Below are 6,629 nucleotides of genomic sequence, written 5' to 3' on the forward strand. Positions count from 1 at the left end.
CTTTATCACCTTAAGTTTTCTACCACTTCATCATTATATCCAAATTATTCCAGAGTGCCTCCATGATTCGACATTATCTTCTCTGGCTTATTTGTCTCTTACCCCCCCCCCCCCCCCCCTTACCACTCTGTTTATGTTCATCCTAAAATACCTCCCCTGTACCACCTCCTCCTATCCAAATGCATGATCATGCTGTTTTCCAGTCCAGCACAGCATTGGGCTTACAGCCTCCTCCTCAGGTTATTCCTTTCTTAATACTTTTCTTAAAACTCTTCTCTTTCAGGGCAAACCTTTCTTTTTCTTCCCTTCCCACCCCAACCCCAACACCCCACCCCCCCACCCCCCCACCCCCCTTTCTTTTCCTCCCCTGCAGAGTATTTCCCAGGGTTTCTGCTATGGTTGCAGCACGCGTGCTCAGTGTAGCACAGACGGCATCTGCTGGGTAACTGAAGAACACCACGTAGCTGCTCTAAATAGTTCAGTTATTGGCAATGCAAAAATCAAGGCTTGGTTCATGTAAACAACTCGTCCAGGGAAACCGATAAATACTCCTGATATTTTATTGTGCTGTTACATGCTTCTGACAAATGAAAAGTTAACAAATATATAAAACTCGACTAATTTCTCATAAACTGGACGCAAATCTTTCCTACAACAATGCTAGGCTTGGAGCCAAATCTGAACAATTCTGGGCTTAATCTGTAGCAGAAGCGTCCTCTCATTCAGGCCATTTGTCACTTTTTAAGGGGGGAGGCAATGGGAAAACTGTGATCTGTTTCATGTTGTTGTAATTGCTCAGAGCACCCACAAAATTCAGCATTGCTGCTGTCATGGTGGCACAGTGAAGCATGTATGTGGGCAGCAGGCCTTAGGCCAGCAGCTAGACTTAATTCCTCTCACTTTTGGGATAAAACTAGTACTCCACAGTCCTGAGAGATGAAAAGGTGTGGAGGCTTAGCAAAATATTTACTATTGGCCTATCACATCCTTTTCCACAAAGGCATTCATATATATTGATGTGAATCAGACCAGAATCTTGTAGTGCTTTGCTTGAGCTGGGAAGGAAGACCACATGGGCACTGCTTTTGTGGAGGTGATGTTTATGATGGCCTTCTACTGATGCCACAAGGCATGGGACTCTTCCTTGGTGGCAGAGCACACTCAGGACCTGTGGGTATCACACAGGAATCCTCAAATTTTTGGAGGAAGTTCCTGCCCTGGAACTGCTGCATCTTTATACTAGCTCCCTTCATCCTGTTCTTATATGATGGCTGTTGTGCCCCTCTTCCCTTGTAGAACCTACTGCTAGTTGAATTGTGGACCCTTTCCTGGACTGCCAACATCCCCTTTGCCACCTACTGCTAAACTTAAGAAAGATTGCTGATCCAAGCATTACCATTCTGCCACCTCTACCTCACATGTTTTTTTGGGGAACAGATGGTCTAGAGCTTCCAAGCACCACAAATGACTCCTGAATGCAAATAGTTTTGTGCTAATGGTCATTACTTCAACAAAATCAGATAACTTTACTTCACACCAAACTGTGTTTCATAACACTGAAGGCCTAGAATTCTGCAGGACAGGGGGAAGTTGCTCTGTTGATTGCTCGTTAGCATGTATTTTAGGAGAAACAGATGTTAGGTTTCCAGAAGTAAAGCAAACATATTAAAAGCTGATTAAAGTATGTTTTTCTCTTCTTTCTGGCTTTTCTCTTCTTTCTAGCATATGTATAATTATAATGTTTGAGATGCATCCTTGATCTCAATAAAAGTTAAAGGTTATTCCTGCTACATTTGTTACTAATTCAAAGATTCATTTATCTGTTTTCATTCCTCTAAAACTTCTGCAAAGTCTTTGCCAGCCTGGACTTTATAGACTCACAGGACACCTTTTCATTAAGTTAAAGGCAGTGTTGGATTCTGACCATATAATGTAGCAATCTCATGAAATCCAAAACTATGTCTGTATGCTAATATGTCCTCCAAAAAAACATCCTATACAGAACTGTCTCAGCCTTGACTTTACCTTTTCCCAGAGAAAGGAAGTATTTTGCCTGGAGTTCACATAAAATGTGGTTTTGTAGCAGTAATTAATGAGAAGAAACAAACAAACAAAACCTCATTCCTTGTACTGTAAGAGCTACAATGTCTTTGCCACTCTTTCTTCATCCAGACTGTCAAAACTCTGATTAATACCCAGAAGATTAGTGATGGAGCTCAGGGAGGAGGTAAATAGGTTGAGGGCCATCAGAGAATGCAAGACAAAGACAGATATTTGGACTTGTACCCTGCATCCCAAGAGAGAAATGCAGCAGGTGGGCAGGGCCTCTGCTGCAGAGAACTCTCTGTCCTCTACCTACCTGACTGAATGTGCTGGCTTGGAGGACAGGGGGCAATGACAAGAAGCTCCTGCCCAAGCACAACAGGTGTATCTGCCCAGTAACTACCCCAACTTCCCAGGTGCCCTTGCATAACACATATGACCCGTTGGGAAGAATACAAGAATGCTGTCAGAACACGCAGGGATTAAACAGGACAAGCCAAAGCCTCCTTGTAACTGAATGTGGCAAGGGATGTCAAAATCAACAGGAAAGGTTTCTTCAAGTATATTGGAGGCTAAAGGAAAACTAGAGAAAATGGGGGGCTGCTGTTGAATGAGGCAGCTGCCATGGGGACAGAGGATGCAGGGAAGACAGAGTTACTGAATGCCTTTTTGCTTCAATCTTATCTGCTCAGGTCAGCCCTTGGGAGTCCCAGACTTTGAAGATAACAGAGAAATTCTGCAGGAAGATTTTCCTTTGGCCAAAGAGGATCAAGTTAGAGATCAGTTAAATAAACTGAATATCTGCAAGTCCATGGGACCTGATGTGCTCCTGAGTGCTGAGGAGGCTGATAGAAGTTGTTGCTGGGATACTCCATCACCTTTTAAAGATTCTGGGGAACAGGTGAAGTTCCTGAGGACTGGAGGAAAGCCAGTATCATTCTAGTTTTCAAAAAGGGCAAGAAGGACCCAGGAAACTAGAGGCCAGTCAGTCTCACCTCCATCCCTGGAAAGATGACAGAACTGCTTGATCTAGGAGTCATCTCAAAGCATGTGGAAGAAAATAAGATTATCAGAAATAGTCAGCATGGATACATGAAGGGGAAGTTATGTCTGACTAGTCTGACAGCCTTCTTTGAGGGGGTAACTGGATGGATGGATGAGGGGAGGGCAGTGGACATTGTCTACCTTGACTTCAGCAAGGCTTTAGACACCATCTCCCGCAGCAACTTCATAGGCAAGCTTAGAAAGCGTGGGTTAGATGAACAGACAGAACTGGCTGAAAGAGCTCAGATGGTTGTGGTCAGTGGCACAGCCTAATTGGAGGTCTGGAACAAGTGATGTCCCCCCAGGGGTCAGTACTGGGTTCAGTCTTACTCAATATATTCATCAGTAACCTGGATGAAGGGATAGATTATACCCTTATCAAGTTTGATGATGACACAAAACTGGGAGGGGAGGCTAACATACCAGAAGGCTGTGCTGCCTGGACAGGCTAAAGAGTTGGGCAGAAAGTAACCTTATGACATTCAACAAGGGCAAGTAAGGATACTGCACCCCATGTCTCAGTACAGGCTTTGGGCTGACCTGCTGGAAACAGCTCTGTGGAGAAAGACCAGGGCAGGGAGTATTGGAGAACAGGATGACCATGAGCCAGCAATGTGCCCTTGTGGCAAAGATGACCAATAGCATCCTAGAGTGCAAGAAGAGAGTGACAAGCAGGTCACGGGAGGTTATTCTTCCCCTCTGCCCTAGTGAGGCCTCATCTGGAGTACTGTGTCCAGTTCTGGGCTCCCTGGTTCAAGGAAAGGGAATTGCTTGAGAAGGCCAGTCTTTTTTTAAGTGGTGCCCAGTGACAGGACAAGGGGTAACAGGCACAGTACTGGAACATAGGAAGCTCCATCTAAATGTGAGGAGGAATTTCTTTGAAGGTGATGGATCATTGGAAGAGGCTGCCCAGAGGGATGGTGGAATCTCCATCTCTGAAATTAAAAACCTGTTTGGTAAACCTACTCTGGCAGGGAGGTTGGACTAGGTGATCTCTAGAGGTGCCTTTCACCCCCTATCATTCTGTGAGTCTCCTGTGAAAAGGTTTAGTGCTACTGTCCCATGGCGGGGGGAGGGAACCAACCTTCCCCCCTTGCCAGCTGTCCCAGTTAGATCAGTGACGGGATGGTCTTTTTAGTGTTCTCAACTGCAACTTTGGTGCTTAAGCTGCATCCCCCACTCCTTATGTTTAAACCTTGTTAAGATGTTCAGTTGTTTAACTCTACTTGCTCTTCAGACAGCTAATAAAAACACTGCTCTAAAAATCTCAAACTTTGAGTCATAACACCCTAAATTGTCACAGTAGCCACATAAAATGCAACACAACATAAAGCTATGACAGACATAAAGTTACGTCACCAGGGCAAATTTAGTCTTTTAATCTCATGTGTTGATAGTGATAAGGCCAAACTTGCCTTCTGCTGTGAATCTTTGTCTTACTTTGGTGCTTAACATGAAGAAGTAAAATTAAATGTCACTCCAGCAGTAGCATGATAAATCGAGCTGACTGTGTCTCTTCAGGCTGTTCCTCACAGTAACTATTTCTGAGGAGTATGTTGTTATAACAAGCTTACAAGACTTTTCTACAAGCAAAGTTCCGCTTTTAAGTGTAGAACTTGAATTCTTCATCCTCGGAGTCCAACATTTTATATACAAAATATGTGTTGTTATTACTTGAGTATGCAAAATCTTAATGCTTCCAGCTTGCAGTCTTAGCTTACCAAGACAAATTGATCCAAAGGGGCCTCCATGATAAACCAGCCAAAAGAAAGGAAATACACTCAACACTTAATAGCCAATATCTTTATTATGGCAGTGACAGAATGGAATCTCCTTAGTGCTTATTTTCAAGTTCCACTGTTAACATGTTTCAGCTAACACAAAGTGTTATCTTCAGGAACATAAATTGCTTTCTAGGTCATTACAAGAGCGGTTTAACACTCCTAACCATATCCTCACTATATAGTCACACAGCAGTATCTTTGTCCTCTCTATCACCTGCACATTAACATCAACTTTCTTATGACACAATCCTTTCCAATCACTGCATAGACATAGATTAAAGTTTGGCTGTCCCATAGAGGAAACACCTAGGTGCATCCGGTTTCAGGCAACAGAGCCAAAAGGGATCAAGCAGGCAAGGGAAGAGTCTCAAAAGGCAGCTAAAGTCAAGCAAGTCAACATGCTTCAAAAGACTGTATGGACAAAGGAAGTTTCAGAAGATGGACTATTGAGGGGTTTGGCATTATATGAATTTCCTTAGCAATTCTGGCTTGACGGAATGAGTAATTCTTAACTATAGAACGGTTTGGATCCAGAGAGACCTCCAGAGGTGATCTAGTCCAAACCCCCTGCAGTACGCAGGGATATCCTCCATCAGATCAGGTTGCCCAGAGCCTGTTGAGCCTGTCCAGGGATAGAGCCTCAACTATCTCCCCAGGAAATCTGGTGTTCCATTACCCTCATGGTAAAGAACTTCCTCCTAATGCCCAACCTAAATCTCCTCTTCTCTAATTTAAAACCATTCTCCCTTGTCCTATCACTAGAGTCCTTTGTAAATAGTCCCTTTCCATCCTTCTTGTAAGCCCCCTTCAGGTACTGGAAGGCTGCCATTATACGTATTACATAGCACCTGCTCATCCTTTTAAATGAAGGTTACACAATAATGAAGTTTAACAAACAGAACTGCACCAAATGAGATTTAAGGCAAAAAGAACAACTGCCATTAGTGCAAGCAATCACACTGATGAGAAACAGAGCTATTATGCGGGGTGGCAAGGGAAGTTGTAACAACTTTTCACAATGAATTTTTTAGAAAGATCAGCTGCATCTTCTAGAATAGATGTTAGTGAGCAGGTGAGGACAGATGCATTCAAAATAAGTAAACCTCAGACATTGTTAAGACCATTAAGACATTATAGACCATTAAACAAGCCCTTAACCCACCTCCCTAAGGGCATTCTTATGGCATGTCCTGCTACATATCAATAGACCTTCTAGGAGGATCCATTCCATGATATTCCCAGGCACAGAGGTGAGGCTGAGAGATTGGTAGATGCTGGTGGTCCTCCTTGTAATGTTTCCATTCTTCCAGTCACCAGGGACTTCACCTGTCTGCCAGGACTTTTCACATACTATGGAAGGAACACTTACATGGGAAAAATACAAGTATGTTCTCTTAATGAGGCATCCTGTTTTCCCTTGGCTTGGAACCACAAATCTGGCAAGAATACAGCCCTATTGATACGATCTGAAAGACATACACTTTCCAGTACATCCTGAGGATCCCAGAGAAAATCTGTACAGGCTTTGTATCAGTGTCTTATTTTTGCTGTACTCAAAGGATCACAATGTACTTTCTCACCACATTAGCTCATCTGTGTGAATTGGAAACTTCCCGTGCTAGATCTTACAATAAAATTAGAGTCACAGTTTAGTGAACAAAAAGTAAATTCACTCAATGCTCTTGAGTTGTGTATTTGTTGGAACAAGACCCATTGTTTTGCAAATATAAATGCATCAGCAACACTGCAATATTACAC

The sequence above is a fragment of the Dryobates pubescens genome, chromosome Z, assembly GCF_014839835.1.
Source record: "Dryobates pubescens isolate bDryPub1 chromosome Z, bDryPub1.pri, whole genome shotgun sequence".
Classification (NCBI taxonomy): Eukaryota; Metazoa; Chordata; class Aves; order Piciformes; family Picidae; genus Dryobates; species Dryobates pubescens.